We start from the raw sequence: 12,386 nt of genomic DNA, 5'->3' as shown, positions 1-12,386 counted from the left end.
CTACAGTAGGGTATAGGACCCCATCTTGACAGCTGTAAGGGTTTTCTACAGTAGGGTATAGGACCCCATCTTGACAGCTGTAAGGGTTTTCTACAGTAGGGTATAGGACCCCATCTAGACAGCTGTAAGGGTTTTCTACAGTAGGGTTTAGGGAACCATCTAGACAGCTGTAAGGGTTTTCTACAGTAGGGTTTAGGGAACCATCTAGACAGCTGTAAGGGCTTTCTAGGTGGCTCTGAGCAGAAATATGTTGATGAGTACATAAACATGGTAGCTAGTTGGATTCAACTGGATTCCCCCGGAGGGAGGGAAACTGCTGAGGAGGCAGCTTTACAACAATCATCAATACTCGGGGTGAAACGGGTCACAAAACTCACGGTTCGGTACGGTTTCGATACATTGACAAACTAAATGCTTGAAAAATATGTCATTTGTATTTTTGTATTTTTCCATTTATTATAATTGTAAACATGGGTAGCTTGAATTCCCAGGAGCATTCAGAAAACAAGGGGACAATGAAAAACAACAGTGCCTGCTTTAGAACAGGAAATAAAAGAGTAATTTAAAACAGAACTTCAACGGGACAAAATAGGACCACTTGAGACTGGTTACTTGAAAAACTAAAACACAAAATCTTTTCATCAGATTTTCTAGTTTTTCTTTAAGAAGATTAGTCTATCCACATGATCTGCAGCGAGCACAGATGGGCTCGCTAGGGACAGAGGTCCCAGGCACAGAAAATGTGGAGAATACCCTCTCGCTAGGGACAGAGGTCCCAGGCACAGAAAATGTGGAGAATACCCTCTCGCTAGGGACAGAGGTCCCAGGCACAGCCAGGTAGCTGTGGAGAATACCCCTCGCTAGGGACAGAGGTCCCAGGCACAGCCAGGTAGCTGTGGAGAATACCCTCTCGCTAGGGACAGAGGTCCCAGGCACAGCCAGGTAGCTGTGGAGAATACCCTCTCGCTAGGGACAGAGGTCCCAGGCACAGCCAGGTAGCTGTGGAGAATACCCTCTCGCTAGGGACAGAGGTCCCAGGCACAGCCAGGTAGCTGTGGAGAATACACTCTCGCTAGGGACAGAGGTCCCAGGCACAGCCAGGTAGCGCCTTGCTAACATGGCAACATGAGGATATATTAACCCTTTGGTCTTCCAACATGTCAGTGGATAAATACAGTCCACTTCCCTGTATCCTCCTCTACGACCTTGAACTTTGACTTGGTTCCCTGTTCCTGGGTCGTGAACAACTCCCCCAAAAATCTCAGCCATGGCAGACTTATTTTCTGGAGGAGAACCCCTGTCGTCTGCTGTCTCTGGAGAGGGGTTGGCTGCTGTGGTATCTGTGGCTTGACCCTGCAGAATTAAATTAGATAAAAATTACTATCTGTGAAGTGGCTTTAAAAATATGATTTGTTGTTGGAAATATATATCAGGCACTACTTTTGACAATTACAAGTATTACTTTATAATTCATTGTTAAATCACTAATTAATAAAATAATACATGTCACAATAACAAAAATAAACACGAGACCTGTTGTAATACTGGTCACAATCTCTGCTGTGAGTTAAGACGAGCAGCAGCATCCAGGTGCAGCAGGAACTTGAACCCGGGGTTCCATAGAGGTGGTCTTGTGTAAGACGTCTTAGACACCAGGGTCAGCATATCTAGGCTCCAGGTTAACTCTGATTAGCAGTCTCGACATCCCTTGCTGCGGTGTTCATCTTCATCAGATGCCGCCATTGATATCAGGATAATTTGTTTTTCATAGGCAGGACCATGGAAACTGATGGAATGCTCTCAGTGCAGATCAGTGTTGTAACTGTTTTAAGAGGTTCTCACACTTTGTGTCACGACTTCCCCCGAAGTTGGCTCCCCTGCCTGTTCGGGCGGTGCTCAGCGGTCGTCGTCACCGTCCTACTAGAAGTTGGCTCCCCTGCCTGTTCGCGCGGTGCTCGGCGGTCGTCGTCACCGTCCTACTAGAAGTTGGCTCCCCCCTGTTGGCGGTGCTTCGGGTCCGGTGCTCCCCTGCCTGTTCGGGCGGTGCTCGGCGGTCGTCGTCACCGTCCTACCAGAAGTTGGCTCCCCTGCCTGTTCGGGCGGTGCTCAGCGGTCGTCGTCACCGTCCTACTAGAAGTTGGCTCCCCTGCCCTGCCTGTTCGGGCTCCCCGGTGCTCGGTGCTCGGCGGTCGTCGTCACCGTCCTACTAGAAGTTGGCTCCCCTGCCTGTTCGGGCGGTGCTCGGCGGTCGTCGTCATCGTCCTACCAGAAGTTGGCTCCCCTGCCTGTTCGGGTGGTGCTCGGCGGTCGTCGTCACCGTCCTACTAGCCACTACCGATCCCTTTTTCGTTTGTCTGTTGGTTTTGTCTTATTAGTTTCACCTGTGTGTATTTTTGTTTAATTAGCGTCCCTATATATAGTAGGTTGTCCCGCCCCTGTTTTGTGCAGGATTGTTTTTGTTACTCTGTTGGATTGTGGTTTTCGTATGTTTATTCTGCGGACTATTTTGGTCCTGTGTTTGGGCTGGTCAATTGTATGCGCCCTGTGTGTTGGCGTGACCGTTTTTGTGCACCGGAGAATCTACTGAACCCTGCTCTCTGCGCCTGATTCCACCCACCACTCCTAGTAAATCGTGACACTTTGATAACTTCCTCTGCTAGTCTTATGTCATTTTCAGACAAAGTCTTCCTCACAGCTTGATCAGTCAGTGTAGAATATACCACAACTTTCTGCTCAAGGGTTCACTCAACCGTGTCATGGCTTGAATTCCATCTAGTAGGGACATCTTGGATTAGTTTGTGGTTTGGCAGCTCCAGCAACTCCTGTTTTGTTTTGAAAATATGCAGTTGGGCTTTCATAAAGGAAGGAAACCACCTTCCTGATCTTTGCTAGGAGGTGAGAAATTGGATTCACGGAAATAGTTTTTTTTTGAGATGCTAGATGAATAACGTGAGCAAAGCATCCTATCTGTGGCCCCAGCTAGTGCAGCTGCATTAATAATACTTCTAGCGCTGTCAGTGGTAACAGGAATCGTTAGGTTATTCCTCTCCAACTTCCACAGTGTCACTACCTCCCTTAGATCTTCCCCCAGGTTTCAACTTCCACAGTGCCACTACCTCCCTTAGATCTTCCCCCAGGTTTCAACTTCCACAGTGCCACTACCTCCCTTAGATCTTCCTCCAGGTTTCAACTTCCACAGTGCCACTACCTCCCTTAGATCTTCCCCCAGGTTTCAACTTCCACAGTGCCACTACCTCCCTTAGATCTTCCCCCAGGTTTCAACTTCCACAGTGCCACTACCTCCCTTAGATCTTCCCCCAGGTTTCAACTTCCACAGTGCCACTACCTCCCTTAGATCTTCCCCCAGGTTTCAACTTCCACAGTGCCACTACCTCCCTTAGATCTTCCCCCAGGTTTCAACTTCCACAGTGCCACTACCTCCCTTAGATCTTCCCCCAGGTTTCAACTTCCACAGTGCCACTACCTCCCTTAGATCTTCCCCCAGGTTTCAACTTCCACAGTGCCACTACCTCCCTTAGATCTTCCTCCAGGTTTGGCTACTCTCAAGGGGACGTGCTTGAAGGACAGGGAATGAAATTATCTGTTACAGGTAAGGTAGCTCTAGACGTCCAACTGTCTGTTGTTAGAGCAACAGACCTCGTTTCTGACAACTCGCTCTCAAGTTGTTGTTTAGTTTAGTTTTGTATAAGGAAAGGTATTAGTGTCTGGGTAAATTGTGTACGGGAAGGAATAATGAAGCGCGACCACTTGAAACATGTTCCTGAATCCCGTGTTTCTCACAGAGAAGGGTCTCATATCTGCAGCTATGAATTTTTCTATCGCTGTGTTGATTTATTTTTCCCTACCGGACGGAGTCTACAGTACGGTGTAGGGACCCATCTAGGGAGCCGCATATTGTTGCCTGAAGGCTGTGGGGAGAAGTGGTTGCCCTTTCATTTTTTCTCCTAGTCCCACCGATTGGCACTTTGGGGGGGGGATGTTGGCGCAAATGAGTAGCCATGTTACTTGTATTGCTACTTGAATAGTCTATCAGCAATGGACATGTTGTAGATGTTATATCCAACACTCTAATAGTCTATCAGCAATGGACATGTTGTAGATGTTATATCCACCACTCTAATAGTCTATCAGCAATGGACATGTTGTAGATGTTATATCCACCACTCTAATAGGCTATCAGCAATGAACAGAGACTACATGTTGTTTACATGTTTACAGGGAAACCGAAACATTCCCAGACGCCAGACCTGAATGATACTGGGGCGACTTCTCGTTCTGGCTCGCCAATGCTTGCCATGTTGTTCCTTAGCATTTAGCTAACTGCTAATTTGTTCATAAGCTAATTACTGCTACGACGGTCTCTCAGCTCTGTTCCTTCATAAGCTAATTGCTGCTACGACGGTCTCTCAGCTCTGTTCCTTCATAAGCTAATTGCTGCTACGACGGTCTCTCAGCTCTGTTCCTTCATAAGCTAATTACTGCTACGACGGTCTCTCAGCTCTGTTCCTTCATAAGCTAATTGCTGCTACGACGGTCTCTCAGCTCTGTTCCTTCATAAGCTAATTGCTGCTACGACAGTCTCTCAGCTCTGTTCCTTCATAAGCTAATTGCTGCTCGACGGTCTCTCAGCTCTGTTCCTTCATAAGCTAATTACTGCTCGACGGTCTCTCAGCTCTGTTCCTTCATAAGCTAATTGCTGCTACGACGGTCTCTCAGCTCTGTTCCTTCATAAGCTAATAACTGCTACGACGGTCTCTCAGCTCTGTTCCTTCATAAGCTAATTAATAACTGCTACGGTCTCTCAGCTCTGTTCCTTCATAAGCTAATTACTGCTACAACGGTCTCTCAGCTCTTTTCCTTCATAAGCTAATTGATGCTACGACGGTCTCTCAGCTCTGTTCCTTCATAAGCTAATTGCTGCTACGACGGTCTCTCAGCTCTGTTCCTTCATAAGCTAATTGATGCTACGACGGTCTCTCAGCTCTGTTCCTTCATAAGCTAATTACTGCTACGACGGTCTCTCAGCTCTGTTCCTTCATAAGCTAATTGATGCTACGACGGTCTCTCAGCTCTGTTCCTTCATAAGCTAATTGATGCTACGACGGTCTCTCAGCTCTGTTCCTTCATAAGCTAATTGCTGCTACGACGGTCTCTCAGCTCTGTTCTCGATGGAGTGAAATAACTAATGAGCTGCAGACAACTATAAAACAACTTTATTACTACGTGGCTATTTATCCCACGTGAATTTATACAGCATTGATTTATGCAATAATGTTTTTTTACAATGAAACACACACACAGTTGAAGTTGGAAGTTTACATACACTTAGGTTGTTTTGCAACCAGTCCACAAATGTCTTGTTAACAAACTATATATCTGGCAAGTCGGTTAGGACATCTACTTTGTGCATGGCACAAGTCAATTTTCCAACAATTGTTACAGACAGATTATTTCACTTATAATTCACTTTATCACAATTCCAGTGGGTCAGAAGTTTACGTACACTAAGCTGACTGTGCCTTTAAACAGCTTGGACAATTCCAGAAAATGATGTCATGGCTTTAGAATCTTCTGATAATCTAATTGACATAATTTGAGTCAATTGGAGGTGTACCTGTGGATGTATTTCAAGGCCTACCTTCAAACTCAGTGCCTCTTCGCTTGACATTATGGGGAAATCAAAAGAAATCAGCCAAGACAAAATTGAAAAAAATCAGGAAAGAAAATGCCTCATCCTTGGGAGCAATTTCCAAACACCTGAAGGTACCATGTTCATCTGTACAAACAATAGTACGCAAGTACAAACACCATGGGACCACGCAGCCGTCATACCGTTCAGGAGAGATGAACGTACTTTGGTGCGAAAAGTGCAAATCAATCCCAGAACAACAGCAAAGGACTTTGCGAAGATGCTGGAGGAAAAAGTATCTATATCTGCATCTGTATCTATATCCACATTAAAATGATTCCTATATCGACATAACCTGAAAGGCCGCTCAGCAATGAAGAAGCCACTGCTCCAAAACCGCCATAAAAAAGCCAGACTACGGTTTTGCAACTGCACATGTGGACAAAGATTGCACTTTTTGGAGAAATGTCCTCTGGTCTGATGAAACAAAAATAGAACTGTTTGGCCAAAATGACCATTGTTATGTTTGGATTAAAAAGGGGGAGGCTTGCAAGCCGAAGAACACAATCCCAACCGTGAAGCACGGGGGTGGCAGCATCATGTTGTGGGGGTGCTTTGCTGCAGGAGGGACTGGTGCACTTCACAAAATAGATGGCATCACGAGGAAGGACAATTATGTGGATATATTGAAGTACCATCTCAAGACATCAGTCAGGAAGTTGAAGCTTAGTCGCAAATGTGTCTTCCAAATGGACAATGACCCCAAGCATACTTCCAAAGTTGTGGCAAAATGGCTAAAGGACAACAAGTCAAGGTTTGGGAGTGGCCATCACAAAGCCCTGACCTCAATCCAATAGAAAATGTGTGGGCAGAACTGAAAAATAGTGTGTGAGCATGGAGGCCTACAAACCTGACTCAGTTACACCAGCTCAGGATGAATGGGCCAAATTTCACCCAACTTATTGTGGGAAGCTTGTGGAAGGCTACGCGAAACGTTTGACCCAAGTTAAACAATTTAAAGGCAATGCTACCAAATACTAATTGGGTGTATGTAAACTTCTGACCCACTGGGAATGTGATGAAAGAAATTAAAGCTGAAATAAATAATTCTCTCCACTATCATTCTGACATTTCACATTCTTAAAATGAAGCTGTAATCCTAACTGACCCAAGACAAGATAATTTTTACTAGGATTAAATGTCAGGAATTGTGAAAAACTGAGTTTAAATGTAGATGGCTTAGGTGTGTGTAAAAGTCCGACTTCAACTGTATATATATATATACACATACATACATATTTACATATATTTCCCTAGATATAATATATGATTAATGTGTTGTTTGTGTTTGAAGTCTGTACCGAACCTCTACTGAAAGGTTCCATACGAATACATGTACCGTTTCACCCCTAATCAATACACATTAAGACTGGAAGTAGAACACACCTCACACACTCCTCACACACATACACACCTTACACATTAATCACACACACACCTCACACATATAAATCACACACACACACACACACACACACACACACACACACACACACACACACACACACACACACACACACACACACACACACACACACACACACACACACACACACACACACACACACACACACACCTAACCAGAATCAAAAGATCAGAATCAGCTTCATTCTCCAAGTACATTCACACATACCATGGATCAGTATGTTACAGGACAGATTGGTACAGTATAGTATAGTATGGTACAGTATACTATGGTGTAGTAGAGTACGCCATAGTATGGTACAGAATAGAATGATAAAATATAGTATTGTCCAGTATTGCATTTTGCAGTACAGTATGATACAGTATAGTTCAGTATGGTATGATACAGTACAGTACAGTATAGTATGATACAGTATAGTATAGTATGATACAGTATAGTATAGTATGATACAGTACAGTATAGTATAGTATGATACAGTATAGTATAGTATGATACAGTATAGTATAGTATGATACAGTACAGTATAGTATAGTATGATACAGTATAGTATAGTATGATACAGTACAGTATAGTATGATACAGTATAGTATAGTATGATACAGTACAGTATAGTATAGTATGATACAGTATAGTATAGTATGATACAGTACAGTATAGTATGATACAGTACAGTATAGTATGATACAGTATAGTATAGTATAGTATGATACAGTATAGTATGGTATGATACAGTATAGTATAGTATAGTATCGTATAGTATAGTATAGTATAGTATAGTATGGTACAGTTTATTTCGGTATAGTATGACACAGTATAGTATAGTATAGTATGATACAGTATAGTATAGTATAGTATAGTATAGTATAGTATAGTATAGTATAGTATAGTATAGTATAGTATAGTATGATACAGTATGGCATGATACAGTTTATCTCAGTATAGTATGATACAGTATAGTATAGTATAGTATGATACAGTATAGTATAGTATAGTATGATACAGTATGGTATGATACAGTATAGTATAGTATGATACAGTATAGTATAGTATAATATGGTATGATACAGTATAGTATAGTATGATACAGTATAGTATAGTATAATATGGTATGATACAGTTTATTTCAGTATAGTATGATACAGTATAGTATAGTATAGTATGATACAGTACGGTATGATACAGTATAGTATAGTATAGTATAATATAGTATAGTATAGTATGATACAGTATGGTATGATACAGTATAGTATATTATATTATAGTATAGTATAGTATGATACAGTATAGTATAGTATAATATAGTATAGTATAGTATAGTATGATACAGTACGGTATGATGCAGTATAGTATAGTATAGTATAGTATAGTATAGTATAGTATAGTATAGTATTGTATGATACAGTATGGTATGATACAGTATAGTATAGCATAGTATAGTATAGTATGATACAGTATAGTATAGTATAGTATAGTATGATACAGTTTATTTCGGTATAGTATGATACAGTATAGTTCAGTATGGTATGATACAGTAAGGTCCAGTATAGTATTGAACAGCAGTGTTAAGTGGATACCTGTGCAGTAATATTGAACAGTAGTGTTAAGTGCAGTAGTATTGAACAGTAGTGTTAAGTGCAGTAATATTGAACAGTAGTGTTTAGTGGATACCTGTGCAGTAGTATTGAACAGTAGTGTTAAGTGCAGTAATATTGAACAGTAGTGTTTAGTGGATACCTGTGCAGCAATATTGAACAGTAGTGTTATAGTGCAGTAATATTGAACAGTAGTGTTAAGTGCAGTAATATTGAACAGTAGTGTTAAGTGCAGTAATATTGAACAGTAGTGTTATAGTGCAGTAATATTGAACAGTAGTGTTAAGTGCAGTAATATTGAACAGTAGTGTTAAGTGCAGTAGTATTGAACAGTAGTGTTAAGTGCAGTAATATTGAACAGTAGTGTTAAGTGCAGTAGTATTGAACAGTAGTAGTATTGAACAGTAGTGTTAAGTGGTTACCTGTGCAGTAATATTGAACAGTAGTGTTTAGTGCAGTAATATTGAACAGCAGTGTTAAGTGCAGTAATATTGAACAGTAGTGTTAAGTGCAGTAATATTGAACAGTAGTGTTAAGTGCAGTAATATTGAACAGTAGTGTTAAGTGCAGTAGTATTGAACAGTAGTGTTAAGTGCAGTAGTATTGAACAGTAGTGTTAAGTGCAGTAGTATTGAACAGTAGTGTTAAGTGGTTACCTGTGCAGTAGTATTGAACAGTAGTGTTAAGTGCAGTAATATTGAACAGTAGTGTTAAGTGCAGTAATATTGAACAGTAGTGTTAAGTGCAGTAATATTGAACAGTAGTGTTAAGTGCAGTAATATTGAACAGTAGTGTTAAGTGGTTACCTGTGCAGTAATATTGAACAGTAGTGTTTAGTGCAGTAATATTGAACAGTAGTGTTAAGTGGTTACCTGTGCAGTAATATTGAACAGTAGTGTTTAGTGCAGTAATATTGAACAGTAGTGTTAAGTGCAGTAATATTGAACAGTAGTGTTAAGTGGATACCTGTGCAGTAATATTGAACAGTAGTGTTAAGTGGATACCTGTGCAGTAATATTGAACAGTAGTGTTTAGTGCAGTAATATTGAACAGTAATGTTAATTACCTGTGCAGTAGTATTGAACAGTAGTGTTAAGTGGTTACCTGTGCAGTAGTATTGAACAGTAGTGTTAAGTGCAGTAATATTGAACAGTAGTGTTAAGTGGTTACCTGTGCAGTAGTATTGAACAGTAGTGTTAAGTGCAGTAATATTGAACAGTAGTGTTAAGTGCAGTAATATTGAACAGTAGTGTTAAGTGGATACCTGTGCAGTAGTATTGAACAGTAGTGTTAAGTGGATACCTGTGCAGTAATATTGAACAGTAGTGTTTAGTGCAGTAATATTGAACAGTAGTGTTAAGTGGATACCTGTGCAGTAATATTGAACAGTAGTGTTTAGTGCAGTAATATTGAACAGTAGTGTTAAGTGCAGTAATATTGAACAGTAGTGTTAAGTGGTTACCTGTGCAGTAATATTGAACAGTAGTGTTTAGTGCAGTAATATTGAACAGTAGTGTTAAGTTACCTGTAATATTGAACAGTAGTGTTGAAAGTGTGTGGATACCTGTGCAGTAATATTGAACAGTAGTGTTAAGTGGATACCTGCGCAGTAGTATTGAACAGTAGTGTTAAGTGCAGTAATATTGAACAGTCGTGTTAAGTGCAGTAGTATTGAACAGTAGTGTTAAGTGCAGTAGTATTGAACAGTAGTGTTAAGTGCAGTAGTATTGAACAGTAGTGTTAAGTGCAGTAGTATTGAACAGTAGTGTTTACCTGTGCAGTAATATTGAACAGTAGTGCTAAGTTACCTGTGCGCTGAGTGTCTCCAGGGGGCTCTGGACGCGGGGGAAGGTCATGAGAGGGAGACCACGGTAATCTTCAGTCTTCTGCTTGGTGGCAGTCGAGTGGGCTCCTTTAAAGTTGTTCACCACACAGATACCCTAAAACAAAAGGAGACATACAGGAGAGTTGACAAAACATTAAGAACACCTACACTTTCCATGACATAGACTTATTGATGTCACTTGTTAAATCCTCTTAAATCAATCAGTGTAGATCAATGGGAGAACACAGGATAAATAAGGATTAATAAGTCTTGAGACAATGGAGACATGGATTGTGTATGTGTCCCAATCAGAGGGTGAATGGGCAAGACAAAAGATTTAAGTGCCTTTGAATGGGGCATTGTAGTTGGTCCCAGGAGCACCGGTTTGTGTCAAGGACTGCAAAGGCTGCTGGGATTTTCAAACTCAACAGTTTCCCGTGGGTATCAATAATGGTCCACCACCCAAAGGACATCCAGGCAACTTTACACAACTGTGGGAAGCATTGGAGTCAACATGGACCAGTATCCCTGTGGAACGCTTTAGATACCGTGTAGAGTCAACATGGACCAGCATCCCTGTGGAACGCTTTAGATACCGTGTAGAGTCAACATGGACCAGTATCCCTGTGGAACCCTTTAGATACCGTGTAGAGTCAACATGGACCAGTATCCCTGTGGAACGCTTTAGATACCGTGTAGAGTCAACATGGACCAGTATCCCTGTGGAACGCTTTAGATACCGTGTAGAGTCAACATGGACCAGTATCCCTGTGGAACGCTTTAGATACCGTGTAGAGTCAACATGGACCAGCATCCCTGTGGAACGCTTTAGATACCGTGTAGAGTCAACATGGACCAGTATCCCTGTGGAACCCTTTAGATACCGTGTAGAGTCAACATGGACCAGTATCCCTGTGGAACGCTTTAGATACCGTGTAGAGTCAACATGGACCAGCATCCCTGTGGAACGCTTTAGATACCGTGTAGAGTCAACATGGACCAGTATCCCTGTGGAACGCTTAGATACCGTGTAGAGTCAACATGGACCAGCATCCCTGTGGAACGCTTTAGATACCGTGTAGAGTCAACATGGACCAGTATCCCTGTGGAACCCTTTAGATACCGTGTAGAGTCAACATGGACCAGCATCCCTGTGGAACGCTTTAGATACCGTGTAGAGTCAACATGGACCAGTATCCCTGTGGAACGCTTTAGATACTGTGTAGAGTCAACATGGACCAGTATCCCTGTGGAACGCTTTAGATACCGTGTAGAGTCAACATGGACCAGCATCCCTGTGGAACGCTTTAGATACCGTGTAGAGTCAACATGGACCAGCATCCCTGTGGAACGCTTTAGATACCGTGTAGAGTCAACATGGACCAGCATCCCTGTGGAACCCTTTAGATACCGTGTAGAGTCAACATGGACCAGCATCCCTGTGGAACGCTTTAGATACCGTGTAGAGTCAACATGGACCAGCATCCCTGTGGAACCCTTTAGATACCGTGTAGAGTCAACATGGACCAGCATCCCTGTGGAACCCTTTAGATACCGTGTAGAGTCAACATGGACCAGTATCCCTGTGGAACGCTTTAGATACCGTGTAGAGTCAACATGGACCAGCATCCCTGTGGAACGCTTTAGATACCGTGTAGAGTCAACATGGACCAGTATCCCTGTGGAACGCTTTAGATACCGTGTAGAGTCAACATGGACCAGCATCCCTGTGGAACCCTTTAGATACCGTGTAGAGTCAACATGGACCAGCATCCCTGTGGAACCCTTTAGATACCGTGTAGAGTCAACATGGACCAGTATCCCTGTGGAACC

The 12,386-nt window shown here is 42.1% G+C and overlaps 1 pseudogene; it reads right to left on the bottom strand.

Moving 5' to 3' along the window:
• Nucleotides 1–815: 815 nt before the first annotated feature.
• The window catches only part of LOC135548033 (phospholipid phosphatase-related protein type 1-like), a 134,396-nt pseudogene continuing 122,825 nt past the window's right edge, over nucleotides 816–12,386 (bottom strand).

The sequence above is a fragment of the Oncorhynchus masou genome, chromosome 11, assembly GCF_036934945.1.
Source record: "Oncorhynchus masou masou isolate Uvic2021 chromosome 11, UVic_Omas_1.1, whole genome shotgun sequence".
In the NCBI taxonomy this organism is placed as follows: domain Eukaryota; kingdom Metazoa; phylum Chordata; class Actinopteri; order Salmoniformes; family Salmonidae; genus Oncorhynchus; species Oncorhynchus masou.
This window is presented reverse-complemented; position numbering and strand designations above follow the sequence as displayed.